This window comes from Mytilus edulis, chromosome 1, assembly GCF_963676685.1.
Source record: "Mytilus edulis chromosome 1, xbMytEdul2.2, whole genome shotgun sequence".
Lineage (NCBI taxonomy): Eukaryota > Metazoa > Mollusca > Bivalvia > Mytilida > Mytilidae > Mytilus > Mytilus edulis.
The window spans coordinates 26,550,231-26,573,725 of NC_092344.1; the positions used below are offsets into that span (position 1 = coordinate 26,550,231).

At 32.1% G+C, this 23,495-nt stretch overlaps 1 protein-coding gene across 5 annotated transcripts in view; it reads left to right on the plus strand.

Annotated features, from left to right (window-relative positions):
- The first annotated feature begins 343 nt into the window (after nt 1-343).
- Nucleotides 344-23,495, plus strand: part of LOC139528747 (mediator of RNA polymerase II transcription subunit 12-like) — a 322,630-nt gene continuing 299,478 nt past the window's right edge. The window contains exon 1 of one of the 5 annotated variants that reach the window (XM_071324926.1): nt 344-452. The gene's annotated coding sequence lies outside the window, so the exon portion shown is untranslated. Of the gene's footprint in view, nt 453-2,329; nt 2,460-10,800; nt 10,867-23,495 lie in introns of those variants that run through there. The other 4 variants (XM_071325024.1, XM_071324954.1, XM_071324970.1 and 1 more) reach the window with 4 other exon arrangements.

Genomic DNA, 23,495 nt, shown 5'->3' on the forward strand with positions numbered 1-23,495 from the left:
CAAAAAAAATATAAGCGCAAATGTCCTATGAAAAAGCGCAAACGTCCCGCGCCGATGTCAATATATATTAATCAAACTGGTTCCTTGAAAACTATTTTACTTTTAATCTATTAATTTATGTAAACAAGAAAACTGGTCTTATATAAAGAAAATAATGATATCAAAATCAACGCTTTCACACTATTCACAACCAATATTCTCTAGCGAAAAACAGTTACCCGGATTAAAAACAGGGTGGAATGAAATAACTCTTACAAGCCCCCTCTAGAAAATGTAATTGAAACTTGTTGTGATAAAGTTAGTTCAGAGAAAGCTTTAAAATTTTGTTTTGAATCTCATTCAACCATATTTGATACGGTACATTAATTATGATCAATTTAAAAATCTGTAAAGCACTGAATGTTAGAATTAAATATTGTTCACTTCAAACAATAATGCAGTTGGCAGCCAAGGTAAAGTGTTAATCCTTTTATTTACAAAACCTTCCAAATAGCAGTTAAACATTATCTAATTGAAGCTTCATTTAACTAACTAACTTTATACTAACTTTAAAACATCAAATTAAAATTACATTCACTGAAAGATAACTAAGAACTGTTTGTATGTCGCTCATTTAATTCATTTGAAATTTGTATTCAAATTCATTAATGTGTTGGAGATAAAACAGCGCCAATAAAGTACAATATTTTTTTAAAATCTATATAATTAATGTCTTTATGGTAAGTGCGTGGTTTAATTGACGTTACAAAAAAATACTGTTATTTACTGAAACCAACGGTAATGTTTTTCTCCCCATTTTATAAGAGAAAACAATGTATTTTTTAAAATGCCAAATATTCATTTTACCAAAACCATTTGTTATATCAAAGTGACGTTCAGCGCAGTTAATTTAACTTTTCTCCAAGTTAATGGAGTGACAAATCGGGAAAAGTCGTTTAACCTAAAAGTTTAAAGGACCGATATACCTCACGGCTGAAAATCAACATGAAGACAGAGTAAATATTATACTTTCATTTAAGCTTTTTTTTTTGTAAAATCGCGTTAAAGTGGGACTTTCGGAATTTTTTTCTTTTTAATTTTCAAACACTGGAACGCTTATATAAAATTCCAGAATGAAGATATCATCAAACAATTGGTATCAGATAAAAGAGTGATGTATCAGCTTATATTTGACATCAAACTTTATTATCATGTGAACATATAAATTGAGTGAATTGGACGATTTTTTAATTTATGTAACATTTTGTTCAACCTTACCGTCTGTAAAAGTATATCACATTTCTTATATACATCACCAAAAGTAAATTTTCACAAAAATAGTGAAACAACCAATATTTGATGGATGTGAAGTTAGCAGCCGGTTCGTTATTCGATATTCGATATTCAATATCCAACCGGCTGCTAGCAGTCAGTTCGATATTCAAATTTAGCTGAAAATCATAAAAACAAATATAGTATTAAGGTTCATGTGGACCCTTTGGCTAAAAATGTTCACCTCAAAATTTACTCGAGTACAGACAAACATGCTTAATTCAATAATTGACAATCACAAACCTTGATATTTCTAGTTGATGCAAACACTTTGTAGCTTCTGACCACAGTATATATCAAGTTTCTACCATAGAACAAAGTGCTATTGACATATTTTCTTAGTTTTAGCATGTATTGGTTCTGAGAAAATACACCCTCTGGTTTCAGTTTTTATCATGAAAGGTACAGCGAATACCTGGAGAATAATACATACAGGTCGTACTAATCTATTAGACAAAGAATATTTGTGTTTATTTGTTTGAGAACGCTGGTCTTGTATAGTATTACTGATCACGGTAATCACCGGTTTTAAAATTGAAAGGACAGTTGTCGTTTTATATGCCAATTTTAGACATAACTCCCTCCAACCAAATATATACACAATTCCTATCAAAAAACAAAAGTACCCCAAACCCCCAAAATATATCTGTTTAGGGAGGTGGGAAGGGGGAGTAGGGGTGGGCTTTTTCTTCACAAAAATTGTTTGATTCTGAAGTTGTTTTTTTTTTTTAAAGAAAATCAATTGTTTTAAATTGAAAATAAACATGTAAATTGTTTCTTTCAAAATGTTTTAAAAAATCTAATTTAAACTTTTTTAAATTTTGTTTGAATAATTATGTCTTTTAACTGGAATTTATGATGTACATCTCTTTTCTACCAAGCATACGAAGCGTTACAGTTCACAGCAGTAGTTGAATACAATATTGAATCTCATTTAAGTATTTGATACGGTACATTGGTTATGAAAGAACTTCGATTGCTTTGAAGAAAACCTATAGAGCAGATATGTATCTGCTCTATATTTTATCCATTTAGTTTGCAGTTTTTATTATTTCTTACTTCAATTTTACTACAACGTAGACTACTTCCATTATTATGGTAGATTCAAGTATTGTTCACTTCAAACAATAACGCAGTTGGCGGCCAAGGTAAAGTGTTAATTCTTTTCTTTTTAAATACTTCGAAATTACAGTTAAACATTGAAATGAAGCTTTCTTTAACTAACTAACATGATTATACTATCTTTATAACATCAAATTTAGATCACATTCAGGTACCTACGAGCTGTTTGTATGTAGTACCCTTAATTCATTTGAAATTTGTATTAAAATATTTTAAATTGTTAGAGAGTAATATCGCCAATAAAGTACAATATTTTTTTAATTTATATATTAACTGTCATTTGGTAAATATGCGATTTAATTAACTTGAAAAAAAAAACAGATATATACTGAGGCCGACTTTGTGTTTTCCCCCCATTTTTCCAAGAGAAAACAATGTATTTGATGTCAAATATTTACCAAAACCGATTGTCTATCAAAGTGACGTTCAGAGCAGTGAATATAACTGTTCTACAGGTGTTTATGTTAATTTATTCAAAATCACAAATCAATTAAGAGAAAATGTAATAAAAATAATAATATGGAATAAAATAAATTATTGCCTACAATAATGCAAATTCACCACCAAATTCTGTACAGTCTCACTATGCCCAATTAAATTAAAGATATTAGTTTCTTTGTTCTAACAAAAAATATACCAAGTGGTTTGTTTCAGCATGTACTAGATACTTATATTATTATATTACCCTTATACAAGAAATCTGAATTTGATTGGTTGGTAGCCAGTGTATTTTTCACATTCTCTTACTTTTTTGTCATCATTTCAAACGAATTTACTTGTTTTTCACAACTGCTGATGAACATGTCTCAAATCCCCCTCTATGCCAATTTGAATATCCCTTTTCCCCCTCGCTTCCCTTTTCCCGCCAAAATTTTTCGGAACAATTCTCAACCTAAGACTAATAATAATTATCCATTTTATTAAGCTATATTGGTTGATAGAGAATCCGTATACTGAATAATGCGTTGTGTGTTATATATAAAGTTTCATTAATTCAAAATCCAATTCATCAAGAGAAAACGTATTAAAAAATTAAATTTATCTAAAATTAAAAACAAATTGTTCAGGGAACATTTGAAGGTCGTTCTATATAAAACATGTATTTTGACATGAAAATATTAAAATCGACTTTAAAAAAGTTATTTCAAGAGTCAAATGACATCTTACTGTGAGCTGATTCCAAAAAATATATATGTAGTTTCTTTACATTTTTTATTTTATAAAAAAGGAAGATAATTTGTTACTTCCGGTTTGAAAAATGTCACAATCGGTTTCATTTGAAACTTGATATTAATTCCAAAAATATATGATTTGATATACTTTTACATTGTAAAGTACAAAATTGCTACTTCCGGTTTAAAAGGTCACTTCCGGTTCCTTTTTAAGGTTAAATGGCTTGCAACTTGATACACAAAGTACCACAGCTTTATCATGCATGCTTGCATGCATAATAAGTAAAAGCAAAGACTAAAAATATCTAAAACGTCAAACTGACCTATGACATTGACATCAATTTCAAGGCCATAAACCAAAGACATCAAATAAAAAAATCCTATATCTTTATTATACATGGGTAATGAGTTTTATTACAATACGCATAATTCTAAAAATAATTCAATGTCTACGCATCCTTTCAACTAAAATGTATGTGTTACGACATGACGCAACTAACAATGTAGTCAATATCATTTGTCGATATCTTATACGGTTTCTGGAAAGAATTGAAAATAACCCAAAATCAAACTTTAGAACATGATCTTGACCTTTGACCTTGACCTTATTTTCTTTCTTTTGGACCATGAACTTCAATTCAAAAGACACTATGTTTCTATCACCTTTTGTTTACAACTTAATTTTTCTTATTAAAAAATACAAAAAGGGAAATAAATTCCATATGGAGTCTCCTGACCGCTTCGGTCAAAAATAATTTTAAGATGCTAAGGATATAATGAGCAAATTGGTGAAATAATTTTGTCTTAATCTTTAACGGTTGCGAAGGAGAACGACAGACAAGAAGACAGTGTTTGGGGAGACAACTCTTACAATAAAAACTGTTTGGCTTAACAGGATTAGTTTCAAAATTGCAATAACTGTTCGATATCATATACAGAAAAACTAAGTGACATCTTGCGAAACAAAAAACACCGTTACAGAAAATGTGGCAAAAGAAGAAAGAATAATAATCATAAGAAAACCAATAGGTATTTCAACAGAAAAGTGTAAGGACCTAAAAATATCAATATGGAACAGTATAAATGATTGCCAATGATAATTTAAAGTTATCACCAAGTACACATTCACTATGCCTAAATTCAAAAATACCATTTTCTTTATAAAAAAAAAAGGCCATGTCATAGTGGTTTTTTTCCATAATTTACTAGATAAATATGTAAGGGACCGTTCAATATTTACCAGATGGATGGGCCGGTGCATTCTTAATATTGTTTCATTAAAAAAAGTTAACGCCCATCCTTTTAAATTCTGAAAAAAGTCCTTGCCCATCTAAAAAAAATCTATAAAAAAGTCCTTGCCCCTCTAAAACTATAAGACAATCAAAAATGATTTAGGTTCTTTTTCTATTTTAAAGTTTTTAAAATTTTATGTCTTGAAATCAAAGAATAAACTTTGGTGACAATACAAATTTAAAATGTGCTAGTTAATTCCATATATATGTATACATTTAGTTCAATTATGAATATTCCTTTATCTGTTCTACTTTTGGAAAAAGAAATTATGGTCCTTTTAAGCAAATATAGGCAGGCATGTTTTTGAATTTGATGCAGCCTTTTTCGCCTATTAATTAATTCCCTAAATTTGACAACTAAACACCAAACTATCAAAAAAAACCTAGCATTCTGTAAGATTAATATATAAATGAGAAAGCTGTACAGTTATATGAAAATCTAAGTTGATTTGAAAAAGTTAAATTTTTTTTAAAGGTGACTAGTCACCATCCAAATTTGGTCCAAACTTAAAATTGCAGCTTTTTTTTAAGCTATTAACTAAATCCATAAAAATGACAGGAAAAAAACAAAGCACTAAACAGCCTGGCATTCAGTAAGATCAATATAAAAATGATTTAGCAGTAGAGTTTTATGAAAATGCAAGTTGATTTGAAAAAGTTATGAACAAATTTATAGATGACTATCTTGAAATAACCTAAAACTGAAAATTTTAGCTTTTTCTTAAACCTTTTTATTAAATCCATAAGAATGACAGCAGCACACCAAACTACCAAACAACCTAGCATTCTTTTAGATCAATATATAAATGAAATAGCTGTAAAGTTTTAAGAAAATCGATGTTGATTTGAAAAAGTTATAAAAATATTTAAAGATGACTATCTGGATTTAGCCTAAACTGAAAATTTGAGGTTTTTCTTAAACCTTGTTATTAAATCCGTAAGAATGACAGACATACACCAAACTACCAATCAACGTGGCATTCTGTAAGTTCAATATATAAATGAAATAGCTGTATAGTTTTATGAAAATCCATGTTGATTTAAAAAAGTTATAAAAAACATTAATGCCCGCGTCACACTGTCCCGATTTTAATATACGATGGACACCCGAATGCGAAAATTGTAAGTTCGTACGAAGTTGGTCCCGATCTCGTTAAAATACCAAAAAGTGACCGAAGCAAGTACGATGAATAACGAAGTCTATACGATGGTGCCGAAATTATATACGATAGCAAAAGATGGACATACGAAGGTTTACCAAAGACGGGTATTTAAGCTTCATATCTCAGCCGAAGCCTACACGATGGATCACGAAGGCTACACGATGGATAACGATGATGGCGCGATGGCCATACGATGTATTAAGGGCATACGATAATGTCGTTAATATTGATTCACTTATAGGGTCTTTGCATCGGAACTAAACACATTTATTCAAAAACCAGTTGTTGGCATGACACGGGTTATGTTCTTCTCATATATGTTATGATGGTATGATACTAAACCCCTAACAGGAAGGATTGTGCCTGATGTTCATATGATGAAATCATAATCTTTCAGTCAATTTAATTGAAGTCTGGAGCTGGCATGTCAGTTAACTGCTAGTAGTCTGTTGTTATTTATGTATTATTGTCATTTTGTTTATTTTCTTTGGTTACATCTTCTGACATCAGACTCGGACTTCTCTTGAACTGAATTTTAATGTGCGTATTGTTATGCGTTTACTTTTCTACATTGGCTAGAGGTATAGGGGGAGGGTTGAGATCTCACAAACATGTTTAACCCCGCCGCATTTTTTCGCCTGTCCCAAGTCAGTAGCCCTTGGCCTTTGTTAGTCTTGTATTATTTTAATTTTAGTTTCTTGTGTACAATTTGGAAATTAGTATGGCGTTCATTATCACTGAACTAGTATATATTTGTTTAGGGGCCAGCTGAAGGACGCCTCCGGGTGCGGGAATTTTTCACTACATTGAAGACCTGTTGGTGACCTTCTGCTGTTGTTTTTTTCTATGGTCGGGTTGTTGTCTCTTTGGCACATTCCCCATTTCCATTCTCAATTGTATATTCAATTTACCATTTTCTGCATGAGTCATATACAAATATAGTGTCCATATTTGTCCCCAATATGTTACATACTAGGGTATGCCATGCTCGGCATTGCTTTGTTTGAACTGTAAAATGTGTGCACTAGTCTAAATAATCACCCACAATTATGCCCATGTTTACTGATCTATCTTAAAGGTAAGGTAATGGGTTCGTTGATCCCTTTTATTCAAAAAGAGCTCTTTCCAGGAGAAAATCATAATAATATAGACAAAAGGAAGGATGTGGGGAAAGCAACAAATGCGGCAAAATATGACATATAGAAAACAAAATGGTTATGGAGTAAACATTCGTGTGACAACAATTTAGACGATACATAAAAATCAGAATAATGAAGAAAAAGTTGGTTTCCCTAAATACGCGTACCTGCAGTGTTGGTGTACGAGACGCGTTTATGATTTTCATTATGTTACTTGATATGAAAAATTGACAAAAAATAATATTTTAATTGTAAAAGTAAATCCTGTGCCGGTAATAGCTGCTCTTCTTGTTCCATTTGAATTAATAGAAACAACGCTGTCGCCTTTCTTGTTCTCATAGAATCATATGATATGAGCTCCATGTTTTGTGAACGTCTTTCTTAACTGTCGTATTAGACTGACCAGTACACATCGCGCATGGCACTTTAAATGTATTTTAGCGCGAAAATTAACTTACATTTAGCTGGATTTATTGCCTTCGTAGTTCCATCTTGTCGCCTTCGTACTTTTATTCGATGGCAACACGACGGGATTACGAGGTCTTTACGAAGTCGTGTTGCCATCGTAAGACCTTCGGGTAGCTTCGTGATTCATTCGTGTAGACATCGTAATGTCAAAACTGCCCGATGGAAACGATGGAAACACAAATGCAATACGATGTTCAAAGATGCATTCCCGGTGACATTACGATGGTGAGGATGGTGATACGAACTCAATACGAACCCTCAACATCGGACGCACCTTCGGGGATTTTTTAACATGTTAAAAAATTTAGAACCCTTCCCGAAGTTGTACCCGAAGGCTAGAAAAAGTGGCCGATGGTTCTACGATGGTTAAAGATGGCACTACGAATAGTCCGATCTGGATACGATCAGTCCCGATTTTGAAAATTTCCATAATCGCGTTGCCATCGGCGTAAAAATCGGGACAGTGTGACGCGGGCATAAATATGACTATCTAGATTAAAATTCTAGATTTTTTTTACCTATTTATAAAATCCATAAAAGTGACAGCAATACACCACAGTACCAAACAAACTGGCTTTCTGTAAGATCAATATATAATTGAGACAGCTCTTGAGTTTTATGAAAATCCAAGTTGATTTGAAAAAGTTATAAAAAAAATTAAAGTTGACTATCTGAATTTATTCTAAAATGAAAATTTGAGCTTTTTTCTTACCTATTAATAAAATCCATAAATTTAACAGCAATACACCTAACTACCAAACAACCTGGTTTCCTATAAGATCAATATATTAATGAATAAGCTGTATAGGTTTTTGAAAATCCAAGATGATTTGAAAAATTTACAAAAAAATTAAAGTTAACTATCTGAATTTATCCCTAACTAAAAATTTGAGCTTTTTTTCATACCTATTAATTAAATCCATAACAGCAATACACCAAACTATTAAACAACTTGGTATTCCATAAGGTCAAAATAATTTATAAGATAGTCCGAACAGAAAATTTTAGCTTTTTTAATTCTTAATTAAATCCTTAAAGTTGACAGAAATGAACCAAGCTACCAGTTTTTGAGACATGTTTTGAGTGCCCGCAAAAGAAATTTCTTACACACCGATAAAATGGATAAAAAATTTCCTATAAAATATGTTCTGGCCCATCCACTAAATATTTTTAAAAAAGTTCTCGCCCATCCAAATATTTCCACAAAAAAAGTGCTTGCCCCGCCCCATTTGCACCGGCCCATCCATCTGATAAATATTAAACGGTCCCTAAGTAGCCAATTTTAGACATCCGTGGAAATTTCGTGGCTTGTCGTATCTATCTTATAAAAATTGTGTTTTTGCATGTACCTGAAGAATGTTTACCCCAGAAAAAATACTCCCACATATTTTCTTTAACGATTAGTGTCTGATAATGTGACATTAATAAGTTTTAAAAAGGATGATCCTTAAATAATTCTACATATCTATTAATAAACTTAATTGTCCATAACGTACTCGTTTGTTGACGATTGTTTTTTTTTTATCGAAAGCTTTCGCCAAAATTAATAATTAGTGTTTGCATTTTGAAAATTGAACCCAAAAATGAACACTTTAGCATTCTGTAACTTGTTGATGATCAGGTTAAGAAATTTATAAGCAAAACACACGAATTACGAAAATCATCTTTCCTCATCTAAGGATAGCATATCAAATAACTTTAAAGCACGGGCTTAGTTTTAATTTGTCAATTTTGTTAGGTTTGCACAAGGATTTGTATAGTACAAATCCTTGGTTTGCAGATAAAGGTGATCTATTTAAGGCTTGGTGATGTGTATTTATAAGCAAAATTATATATCATATATAGTTTTAATATACATTTCCTTGTAGACAAGAATTCAAATTAATCTGAAGTTTTCTGCATTTGTTGCAGATTATTGTTTATATTTAGTTCTTTTGTCTTTTGACCATATGTATTGTATAATAATCGTTCACCCTTTTCGTTTAATGACTTTTATGCTATTTGGTAATTTTTAGATTTTTTAAGAGAAATAATTAGTTATCAAGAACAGATGTGAATTTGTAATTTTGAGTTTGATACTTTGTTTTGCGTTTGTGCTTAGAAATTTGTCCGATTCATTTGATAAAGAGCAACCCCCTAATTGGACCTCTCGAAAAGTAGAAAAATGAAACAAACCTTTATGGTGGCGGTAATTGACAGTCACATACCTTGATATTTTTTATAGAGGCAAGCACTTGGTAGCTTCTGACGACTACTTGTATAAAGTGGCTACCGTAGAACATAGTGTTCTTGTCATATTTTCTTAGTTTCAGCATGTATTGTTTGTGAGAAAATACACCCTCTTGTTTCATGAAAGGTTCAGTGAATTCCAGGAGAATAATCAATGACTTAGGTCGTACAAATTTATAAGACAAACATATTTGTATATATTTTTATATGCCAATTCTTAACATAAACCCTCCAACCAAATACACAATTCTTCTCAATAAAAAATAAACAATTACCCCAAACTTCCAAAACATATTTGTTTAGGAAGGCAGAAGGGGGAGTAGGTTTTTTTTACACAAATTGTTTGATTCTTATTTAAGCGTTCCTTAAGAAAATCACTTGTTTTAAAAAGAAAATGCAAATGTAAATTATTTCTTTCAAGATTATTTAGAAAATGTGATTTAAACTAAGTGTAATATAGAAGATGATATAAAAGTAAAAAAAAGCTATTAAATTTTGTTTTAATTTGTCTTATCAGTTTATTTTCCATTTATGAGTTTGACTGTCCCTCTGGTATCTTTCGTCCCTCTTTTAAATTTATGATGCACATCTCTACACAACAAAGCATGCGAAGCGTAACAGTTTACAACAGTAGTTCACAAAGTTGAATCTCATTAATGTATTTGATATGATACATTTATTATGATAAATCGGAAATTAAATGAATATAAAGTTGTAAAGTTCATTCTTTGTTAAAATTCGTTCACCGTATCAATGACTGAAATGCTATTTTTGAACTAATTGAAAACTGTTATGGTCCGAATGCTATCTGTGTTAAATACATGCATCATAACCAGAATCGGATGTCAGTTTGTGTGAATTCAAATAAATTCAGCTATTCGTTTAATTTCTTTTTCAAGGTTTGACCTGGGAGTCTGTAGTGGTGCGTGAAGACACGATTAACCTGGTACAATGTTTGAACAATTTTGAAGTACGATTAATTTACACGTGTGAATGACTAAGGGTGCATTTCTTTCTCACACAAACATGCAAACGGCTAAGCGCGCACATGTTTTGATCATTTGTTTCTAACATAAACTTTGACAAACAATGCACTCGCTAGAAATGCGTCTATAGTTAGTCTTTCATCGTTTTTTAGTACAAACTCTAAATTTGTTTCTATCTTCAACCTGATTAACCGATGTATTTGTGTCTCGTTTGTAAAAAAAGTCTGTGTATCAATAACATATGTGCATGCATTATTGAAAGTTCAAACAGGGTCAATAACCACTGATTAAACGATGTATCTGTTTCTACTTTTGTAGCGTTTAGAAAACAACAACAAACGCTACACAACGTTTACAAAATTTTGATTAGATAGAAATGCACTCTATCGACTGTAGCCAACTAGATATATCATGTCAGCAGGAAGACCCCTGCTTTGATATCGCTAGCTGTTGTGTCGGCTTATTGGATGTTATAATCATGCAGCCATAGTTTTAGTAATTTTTCAACTCGTTACTTTATATTCGATGTTCTGTTTTAACTATTTTGATAACTATTAAGACCGTGTTAATTATTCTGCTTGTAAAAGGTCTCTTGTAATAACTCTTCTATGGTCCATGGTAAAACGAAATTCTGACCAATAACTACATGTAAGATCCCAGCAAAAAGTGGTCATACACCGTATTGACTTGAATTGTGTATACATTCTGATTAATTTGTCCGAAATGTGCAATATAGTTTCAAATAACGATTTTTTAAATTTGTTTCTCTTCAAAATAATGCACATCTTTGCTGAGCATTATCCAGATTATAGCACAATAAGAACAAAGAGATTTTACCCATGTCATGTGTTAATTTTCTAATAATAACGGTTGACACGAATAACCGTTCAAAAAAGCGAGAAGTGTTAATTGAAATAGAGGAAGAGACGGATTTCATAGAACTCCTCTGAAACCATACAAAGTAAAAAATATTTGTGATATGACGTACGAACGTACCGTTTTGTACTTTTTTTAACCTTTTCTTTTTCACAGGGAACACAATCTTTTTCAAATCGAAAGAGAGTTTCCTTCTGTCGATCCCAATGTTGTGTTAATATGACATTAGATCTATACTACTAAAGAAAAAAAAAACAATTGCCTGGAGCAGCAAATCCTCTGAAATCATCCATATGAAAGTTGGAAATAACTGTTTTTTGACATATAAATCATGTAGTGTTTCGTACCTCCTAAATTTGGGGTGACCATGGAATGAATTTCGCTTCCCTCCTCCTTACAACTTTTTTTTTATCACTGAAGCATACATTATCCCTTGTTTCCTACCCTCTCCATCTGGTTCTCGCTCCCTTAATTGACTGTATGACGGGGTAAACATTGGGTTATTTCAACATGTCTCCCCCTTCATAATTTTTTTTTGGTGAAGCATAAATTATCCCTTTTTTACTACCCTCGTTACCTGGTTCCCGTCTGTCTCTCAATTCCCTCCAACCGAACTCCCAATCATTCCCAGGCTCCGATTCCAGAACGGATCATGGGGAGCCCGATCGGTTTTGGAGGGTGGATAGAGGGTTGAAACATTCTTTTTTGAATCCCCTTTTTTGAACGATCAATTAATATGTATGGGGCATATGGTTGGAATCGGCATCTGCTAGTAAGGTTAAAAGGATACTGAGCTACATGTATATGTCAAATACGTAGAAAGTCCAATAAATGATCCAGACGAAAAATGTGAAGTTTATAAAAATTGGAAGTGACTTTTTTTTTTATCCAAGAAATAAAATAAAAAAATCCTAAATTTCTAAAAATCGAGAGAGAGCTTACACCAACAGATAATTATTTATAAACAATACACCGAAGTTTCTATATAATTGTATACAGCTGAAGTCTTCAATCATGCAATTTACTCAATAATAGTTTGTTTGATGTTTGGTTTTGAGTTAAAATTACTACTACCAAAATGATACCTGTTAATGATGGAGTGAACATTTGACATTCCCTCTTCTCTCTCCCTTACTTTTTTTTGTCAGTGAGGCATACATTATCCCTTGTTTCCTACCCACTTCATCTTGTTCCCCCTGTAGTCGAGGGGTGAACATAGGGTTTTTACTTCCATCCCCCTTACTTTTTTGTGCGAAGCATATATTTTTTTCTATTTTACTACCCTCGTCACCTGGTGCCCGACGACTCCGAATTCCCTCTAACGTAACTCCCGCCCATTCTAAAGCCTCGTTTCAAGGATTTGACCCCACACTTTCTCCTTGTTTCGGAACCCCCTTAAAAAATGACTGGATCCACCTGCTCGTATTTTTAAGCATAATTGATACAAGTACAATACATCTACATTTGTAGCACCCGTCGCTTTTAATTGAGTGGTGCAAATTGGGTTTTCACTTCCATCCCCTTACTTTTTTTGTGAATCGTAGAATTTTAGAATTTTTCTATTTTACTACCCTCGTCACCTGGTTCCCGCAAGTCTCAATTTCCTCACAATTTACTTTCACTGATTCCCAAGCCTCGATTTAAGAATCCTGTCCCCGTCAGTGGAGGATTAGGAATGGGAAGGTCCGAGGGTTGGAACAGGATTGGAACCCCCATTTTATCATGGTTTAGGAATCCCCTTTAAATATGGCTGGATCCACCCGCTTGCATTTGTAATGAGTATCATAATTGATATATGTTCAATACAATAGGAATCATACTTGGGAAAACATTTAATTTGAATCAAATAGGAATAACAGCTAAAGGAAACCTTCCGTATCAAAGACATTGTCAACCACAGTCAAGCGGTATGATGACCATAATTTTTTACTGATTACTTAAACAGATAATAGTAACATTTATGTAGACTAAGACTATTGAACATGAATGAAATATAAAAAGAAAGGAATATATATATGAAAAAGACACCTAGTTCAGCAATTGCCCTGTCCCATTGGTACGTGCATTTCGAATTGCCTTAAATTACACAGTGTGACCTCTGACACTTTTGATCGGCAAGTTTGTCACATATTATGCATCCTAGGCTAGTCGAATCGATTATGAAGGGGTATTCAGAAAACAAAAAAAATATCATATAATAAATTAAATGATACGTTTTACGGAAGCGAAGTGAAACCATTTTTTTAAAGCATGTTTTAATAGTATAAATTCCTTGATGGATATTTAATGATTTAGTATAAATATCCTGATGGAAAGCTTATTCGATTCTTTAATTGAGGGGTGTATCGTGTCTATTTTGATGGAAACATTTGAATTTACCTAGATGGACATTTTTGAAAATTTGACCTATTTGGTCAAATGAATATTATTTTTGTTTAAATCGTTGTTAATAACTTCTAAGAAAACCCATAGAGCAGATACATAATTTTGATTTTTTTACCCATATAGTTTGCAGTTTAGTCGAAATTGGATGAGTCGAAATTTCGGTTGAGTCGAACTAAATTTACAGTCCCAAGGTTAACAAAAGCATTCAAAATTCATTATTTATCTCGAACTAATACAAATATGTCAAAACATGACCTCCGGGATTTAAATGGATTGAAGAGTTAATCTGACAATACACGTGCAATTAAATTTCCAGTCACTGACCACTGTAATTGATTTATGACATTCTATTTCCACGACTGTTTACTTTAGATTATCTTTTATAGAATTTTCATAAATGATTAGCATTATTTGTGATACATTGTTAATGTTCATGACAAAGTATTTAAAATGTTTACAAAACAATTAAGGATAATGTACCCTTGTGTTGATGCAATGCTAAACATATGGGAATTTATAGAAAATCCACAGCCTTTATCCTTGTTTTATCATATTTGACAATTTGATGACTGATATGTATAGGACTACTGCATGCAGTGCTAGCATTGATTTCATTAAAACAAGTTTATTAATGTAGTTGTTGGTTAAAACAAATAATAATAGGGACCAAATCAAGTACACCTTTTAGGGTGCACTCAACTTCAGTGACTCATCACGAGGTATTTTGGAATAAACAGGTTGATTAGAACTTTTTGTAAAAGATAAACACTAGCACATCATCGAAAAGCAAGGGAGTAATCTATGTTTCAAATTTTATAACACAAATCTCTATTTTTAAGGCTGTGGATTTTCTATAAAAATCGTGGTTTATTTGCCTTAAAGTACTCTTTTTCTATTTTTCTGTTTCCTCTGGGTATATGTACAAAATGGCATATCTCCATTATTCATTATATCTGTAGTTTTAGTGTGTACAGAAATGGCTACAGAAGGGGTCATAACGGTTGCGGGAGTTTCTCGCTACATTGAAGACCTGTTGGTGACCTTCTGCTGTTTTTTTATTCTATGGTCGGGTTGTTGTCTCTTTGGCACATTCCCCATTTCCATTCTCAATTTTATAAACCTTAATCATGATTTACCCTAATGAGCTTGGTGTGTATAAAGTGGGGATTAAGACTTCTGTTGATGATAAACTAAAAACTACTCAATCGGCGTCTTTTATCTTGTTGTATTTTCTATTGAAAAGAAAGAGTGAGATGAAACAAAATGAAGAGAAATCTAAATTTTCTATAATCTCTTGTATCGAGAATAAACATTTTTGGCAACTTTTAACGACCTAAATAACTCTAAGATCGATTGGAAATTACTCTCTCGGATAAAGGCCATAGGAAAAAATTGTAACTGAAACAATTGAATAAGTAAAAATAATTTTGTTTTAATAATGAAAGACCATCGATCTAATACCAGAATATCGATCCCCTTCCCATATTAATCAAGATTTATTTAAGCTTTACCAACCTAAAGCTAAGCAAACGTTGCGTCTCTTGGTCTTTCAAACATCTGGTTTTCGTTTGAGTCGAACTACGTGTATCTCGAAATAATTCTCTAGTCCGACTGACTTCGAGATAACGAGAGTCGACTGTTTATTAAAGGAACTTTATTACATTGGTTGCAATGAATTACATTGATTTCCCAGTTAGATAAAAACCGATAATTTCACATGTGAAATAAACGTGGTTATTTCACTCTCTGACGTCATACAACAATAGGCGTTGTCAAGACGTCGATAACGTCGGATCAAAACAAATTGTCAATGCGTAGGAAAAAGATATAGTTCCTTACATTTTCTACATTAATGTCATAAAAAAAGCCATTTGCCAATGTAATAAAAAGAATAACTAATAGTAGGGTGCCCAGTATCGAAAAAGACGTCTAGTTAACGAGTTTAAGTTAACGGATAACATACGGCTATATGTATATGCAAACGATTGGAAAATCATTATATTTTTTAATCATGAATGTCGTCGTATGCTGCCGTGGTCACATTTTTCAAAATTTTGTGGTTTCTTAGGGTACCCACAGATACCTCATCATACAGACCATCTTCAACACGAAAATTAAAATTATTGCTTTCTGTGTTATTTGTTCAAATGATACTTATCATTTAGCTTAAAAATTAAATTTATCATATAACGAAAGCTGAAAAGATTTATATAATTTAAGCATAGATATTTCATGATTTTAGTCAGGCTATTTTTTTAGCTGAAATTTACCACATTTTGAACAAAAGAAAATTTATTACGTGTTACTTTCACGGGATTTTTACTCTGATTACATCAATACCACATGGTCCATATGTGTGCCAAATATCTTTTGTGTAATGTTAATCGGTGAGAAGAAAAAAGCAATTTAAAACACAAATTTAGTGATAATTCTGCCTTGTTTCAAACACGCCTTTTCTCGTGCCGTTAATCGTTTTGTAGCTTACACTACCAGGTCATTAACTAGGACCATTGTCACTTATTTCATTTATTATATTTCTTGCTTATTGTATGGTCAAATTGTATATTTTGAATAGTCCAGTTAGTTTGAAGATCGTTGTTTTGTAATTGGAAATATTTTTTGTTGATTTTATACCTTTAATCTTTTTTTGTATTGATAGTTTTGTTATAATTGTAATATACAAATCAAATCCTTCGATCACGTTTCAGACCCGGAATATGGCACACATTTACAGTCATGTTAAACTATGCCCATCAAGCCAGAAATGAATTAGCGTGAAAAACAATGGGATAAGTGTGTTATATGTCAGTGTTTTTCTACTGAATTGCTTATTAATAAGCGAGGAATAAGCACAAACAAAAGCTTTATCGAGGCTATGGGAGCACGGAAAGATTTGAGTTTATTGTATGATGCTTCAGACCTAGACCATTTTCGTACTGATGATTACAAAATGTTGTAGCATCATTCTTGCTACAAATCTTACACTAGCAGACACAACTGAAGTTTTTTTTAAAGCTGAATCAAGTTCTTGTTCGTCTGTTAGCATCATGATATCATAGATCAACAGTACCTATGATACACGATAAAGTCATATCCTAGCTAGCACTTCCAAGGACCCTATATCAGCACAGAAAGAGTATTTAGGTTTTAAGAATTTGTTGTACGCCCGATGTCATAGATACTCGCATGATTTTACATAATTATGCATGCTATTCATGAAGACAAAGAGATAGGTTGGAAAGGAATCAAGGGTAGGATAATAAGAAAGTCACAAGATATAGATGGTATAATCTTATGCTTTCCTTGCATCCACTCCATGCAGCATACACAGGAGCTATGGTTTCAAACAGACACTATAACTTGTATATAAGATTTTCGCATCTATATAGATATAGGAAGATGTGGTGTGGGTGCCAATGAGACAACTCTTCATCCAAATAACAATTTAAAAAGTTATCCATTATAGGTCAATGTACGGCCTTCAACACGGATCCTTGGCTCACATCGAACAACAAGCTATAAAGGGCCCAAAAATTACTAGTGTAAAACCATTCAAACGGGAAAACCAACGGTCTAATCGATATAAATAAAAAACGAGAAACACGTATAAGTTACATAAACAAACGACCCCTTCTGTATACCTGTCCACGAAATATGTAATAATCTCGAGTTTGCCATCTGTAACTTTCTGCCATGCTGTTACATGATGCGATACAACGTATTGGACCCTATTTAGGATCAGTATGCGCACTGTTTTTTTAGTCTTGAAGGACAGTCCAGATGATTTTACCGATTTGTCAAACCTTTCTTATTGTGACTTCGCTGAACCTATAGATGCAGATCGAGATCTTGTTGTCAGGTTGAATGATCTCAAGTCAAAACTAAAAATAGATCACCGTGACCTAAACAATTTGGGCGTAAAATTGGCTACAATTTAAAATTTCTCACTTGTCAACCTTGCGAATCTACTTTTAAACAATATGTAATAAGAGTTTCACTCCAGACGTAAATTTGATGTCTTCCCATGTAGCAGAACTACCTTAACATTCTCCTCTTCAGAATGGACAATGACTTGTTCCTTTCTATCTCGAAGGTCATATGTCATCTGAATTGCTGCAAGATTTAGTTTCTACTTGTAAGGGGAATTCTGTGTTTTCAAAGGATTGCATTTGCTTCGAACAAAATCTATCATGTATAGATGTATGCACATGTCAGGCAAATGACATATGTCAAAATGTAAATACTCGTGTGGTTGTAGTTAGACACATTGATGACGACGAAGATGACGATGTATAAGATTTCATTTTTCTGTATCAGTATCTTATGATAGTTAGCTATCGAATGAAAATAACGCAGTCCATAATATTTTCTAAATAATAAATAAATCATCTACTCAATTTTGAAATCTTGGGATATATAATAATAATCTACCTAGTGGGGAAAGATATGTATTAAAACAAATAATAAAAAAACCTACTATATGTTCTTTGACGTTGGTCGGGGAACTACAGAAGACCATAGAATGTAGTGTAGGTAAAACTAGCCATGATCATAATTTTCTGTTTGCATTTCTTTTTCGTGTTTTTGCCATACTGAAGTCTGCTTGTCTTCATTTTATAAGTTTTTAATGTTCCTTTGGTTTCTCACGCCTATTGTGTTTGCAATTGTTTGTAAAATACATCGGTGCTGTACATAACCCTCTCCCTTATTATATTTTTGGAATACTTATAAACATTAAAGCCAATTGTTGCTCATTTGGTCATCTGTATATGTAGGATAGGGTGTTTTACCTGTTTCTAATCACATGTTTTGTTTTCAAAACTTTTACCCCTCCCCCCTTTTCTCTGTTTGTAGTAATTTGTACTTCTGTAAAGCGAAGCTATACATAGAGCTTTATATTCAACCAAATTCGACGTTAATTTCGAAACAAATTATAGCCAATTTTTGCTCATTTGGTCATCTGTATATGTAGGATAGGGTGTTTTACCTGTTTCTAATCACATGTTTTGTTTTCAAAACTTTATCCCTCCCCCTTTTTCTCTGTTTGCAGTAATTTGTACTTCTGTAAAGCGAAGCTATACATAGAGCTTTATATTCAACCGAATTCGACGTTAATTTCGAAACAAATCATTTATATATACTCCTTAACACCCAATAACAGAAAGTTGATTTTTGCCTAGAAATTGACGAACACCTAACTATCAAAAGACGTGAAACTCACAATTATTTTTTCGACAAATGATTAAAGTTAAGATCTTAAAAACATCTTTAGATGGTACTTGTACCGAATTGAATACAAAAAAATCAAATTTAGAAATTGAAATAGGTCAAGGTCACTGTTATTTAACAGCTTTTTGAAAATTTCAAATTTGCACCCTATATGCAAAAAGTCAATCTATAGTCATTTTTGGCGATAAGAATATAAAACAAGTTCTAAATGTAGATACAAAAGATATTTTTCTACAAATTGGTTGTTTTTATTTTGCTCAAATTGCATATTTGTAGGAGAAACAAGCTATCTAAATGTGACTGTACATTTTTCTTGATTTTTTGCTTTGACCTTTGACCCTGATTTAAAAAAAACGTGACCACGGCAGACAACGACGACAACGCTATTTCGATGAGGCTTGTTCTCCTCTTTCCAACGATATAAAATATAGCCGTATGTTATTCCGTTAAGGCAAATCGATAAAATTTGTTGATTGGGCACCCTACTATAATCGCCGTATTTGAATATCAAAAATAAGACAACTTGTGACCGAACGCCGCTATGGATTAAACTCGTGCTGCGCACTCGTTTAATCCATGCGTCGTTCGGTCACGCGTTGTCTTATTTTTGATATTCAAATACGGTGATTAGTTATACTATAAGTTTAAATCACACAAGGGATTGCCATGCTTTCTTCAAAGGGGAGGAGGGGAGCAGGAGTATTTTGAAAATAAATAACTAAGCCTTGATAATAACAAAAAAAAAATGGTTTGTTCTGGGTTAGTTTGAAAATAAATAACCTGGCTGATGGTGTATTAAAAAAAAAATGGTAGGTCTTCCACTTTATGATAAATGCTATTCTTTAAGTATGAGATGGCACCAGGTTTCTCTCAAAATTCGTCTTTTTTCATATTTTTTTCTGGAAAAACTTGCCAAATCTTTATATAATACAATGTATGAATATAAATTTACTTGAAATGTCCAAAAATTGGTTTCATTTAACCAGGGACTTTCTATACTAAAACGATACGTCTAAGTTTAATAATTCATCATTCTTTCAAAATCTTATATTTTTTGTCATCGTAAATGACTTTTAATCAGATTTTGTATTAACAACTAATAATATTTATATATTTACAATATACTGTGAAATACGCAAATAACTACTGGCATCGTATATCAGAGATACGAAACTAACTTTATTGTTGGTTGGTAGTTTTAACAGGCGGCTTAATAATCAGTTAAAATCAATAAAGACTAGTCCCGTTAGTATGAAAGTCTCTGATTTAACCTAAGGTATATTGTCTCGGGAACATTTACCTCTTTTTTTTTACAGGGCTGTAAATACATAAAGGCAAACGCCTCATGTAGGAAATTTCAAAAGCAAAAGCTAGTCTACATCAAATTGTTTTCACGGCGAGTGTCTAGCAAGAAGCAAGTTCTGTTCACCCTCTGACGTAGCCCCAGTTTTTCGGGATCCATGTTTCTCATTAATTTTTAGTTTTCAGTGCTATCTGTCTTTTGTTTGTTGTTTGGGGTTTTATTTGTTGCCGTGTTTGTTTTGTTCATTTGTTGCCCTTCTTTATTCTCTTAGTTTTGCATTCCAATTGTTAATTTAGTAATTTTGTTTTAAACATGAGTTTTATTTTATTTTATATCTAATTTTATGAACTTCTTTAAATTGTATTCCAGTTAGGAGATACATCAAGTTGTAGTTAAAATGTGTTATAAAAACTTAGCTGACATAGTTGTATCAATGATAATCAGCCCCCTTTTAACTTAATTTGACAACCCAAATAATTGACAGGTATGAAAAATTATCTGCAGGCAAAACATCGCTAAAAAAACCAGCCGCCAGATACTTAACTTTGTGAATTACAGCTATGTGAATTACATGTTTTGCTTTATCTTACAAACTGGTCTTTTAGATTATCAAATCGTCTTCCCCTTATTGTATATTAAAATTTACTCTTAATCAAATGGTAGCAAATTATATATGTGTTCATTTGTTCAACTTTATGAAGTTCTTTGTTAGGTCGACCCTTATTTCAGAGGTTACATATAGTCGATAAACTTTCGACCCAAACACGATTACATTTTTGTTGTCAGTTACAAATTGCAACAACAACAAAAAACAGTCCTGCGTTCACAAGTTAATCGCATTTGAGTTGCATTAACTTATGCTGCGTTCACACACGATACCGAATTAGTAATTAGTTTAGTTCGCATTCGAAACATTTTATGTCCTAACGTAAATTCTAATACGAATTGCAATGCGCGTCAAATTCGCTTTACTGTCCTAACGACGTTAACTTTTAATTTGCATTATCAATTAAACCACCGTATAATTAATTCGAATTAATGCGAATTAGCCAATCCGTATTCGATTAGGAAAAGAAGAGAGTGATAACGCAGTTAGCGAATTCGATTCGCAATCGAATCGAATGTACGTGTGATCGAGATCTTAGTCGAATTAGTTTAATTCGCATTCGAAACGCTATAGTACAGGTCTCACAACGCAAATTCTTATACGAATTGTAATGTGCGTCTAATTCGCTTTAATGTCCTAACGACGTAAACTTTAAATTCGCATTATCAATAAATTACTGATAACTTAAATCGATTTACAATTTAGAAAGTGTCCATACCATCGTTAAATTTGAATTAATGCGAATTAACTAATTCGAACGAAAATGCATTTCTAATGCGAATTGGATAATGCGTATAATTCAATTCTATCTCGATTCGAACCAAAGATAAAAGGAGTTTGTGAACGAGTTTAACAAATTCGATTCGTATTTGATTCAAATTAAATTCGAATAAATGTACGTGTGAACAAGGCATACATCTTTTTATCTTCTTTTTGTTCATTCGAAAACATAAAAACACAGTTGCATATTCAACACACATTTTTTTTAAAGACGAAAATTGTTATATAATGTTACTTTGGCCTGTAATAGTTTAGTTTTACAAATTGTGACTTGGATTGAGATTTGTCTCATTGGCACTCGTACCACATTTTATTATATCTGATAATAGTTTGACCGCCGTATGTGTCTTGTTAATTGATTAGGATTTTTGCTTTGCAGGCCTCAAATTGTTTTTAAGGCTTATTTTAGCAAAGATCTACATTATTTACATCGCCCGGAAGGTATGTTATTTCGACTAAAGGGAAATGTTTTATAATGTTTGGTGAATATTCTTGTATTCAAACTTATTAAATTTGCATTTGAAATATTAAATCAAAACTGGTCGAGCTGGGACGAAAACCCGTTTTACAGGGATGACAAACTAGGTGCAAAAACATTTACGAGCAGAATAATGAAAACTGTCTTAAACGGAACATGTAATTTTAAGTTGACATATTATTAAAACTATTATTGCATGATTGTACATTTAATAAACAGCACAACAACTAGCGCCATCAAAGCAAGGGTCTTTGTTTAGACATGGATATATCTAGATGACTATATGTCAATACCCGATTCACGCTTGGATTTGATACAGTTTAAAGATAGTCCTATGTCATTCAGACGTGGTAATTAAACATACTTTGAAATTACCATGTTATACGTGTTGGAGACACACATCACTTCAGAATCAAGATCAAACTTTGAAAAGTAAGATAAAACGAATAGCTGAATTAAATTGAAATCATACAGATTTGACCTTAGATTATGTTAAACGATGTGTGTATTTAACACAAATAGCATGCGGACCATAACCGATTTAAATAAGTTAACAAAATAACATCTCAAATATATCACGTTTGATACGGTGAACTAAATATAACAATGAATGAACTTTACACCTTTATATTTATTATTTCTGAACCATCTTTGTAAAACCATTAATTTACAAATCAAGTCATATTAAAATACCCGGTTAAACGTTTTCGACACAATAAAGAGAGTCAAAGTGAATGGTTTTACCTTCATTACAAAATTGTTTTGATGCGTTTTAAGTCTGAATTAAATTTCATATTAATAGAGCATTTGCATCAATCAAGTATTTGCTGGGGTATCCTTATCGACGTATCGTATAACACGTATATGAGGAAAGGATAAATTAAGTCAAATTGGTCCCAATGGAAATATAAAAAATGCATTTTATTTTAATTGAGATCGAGGTAAAATCATTATT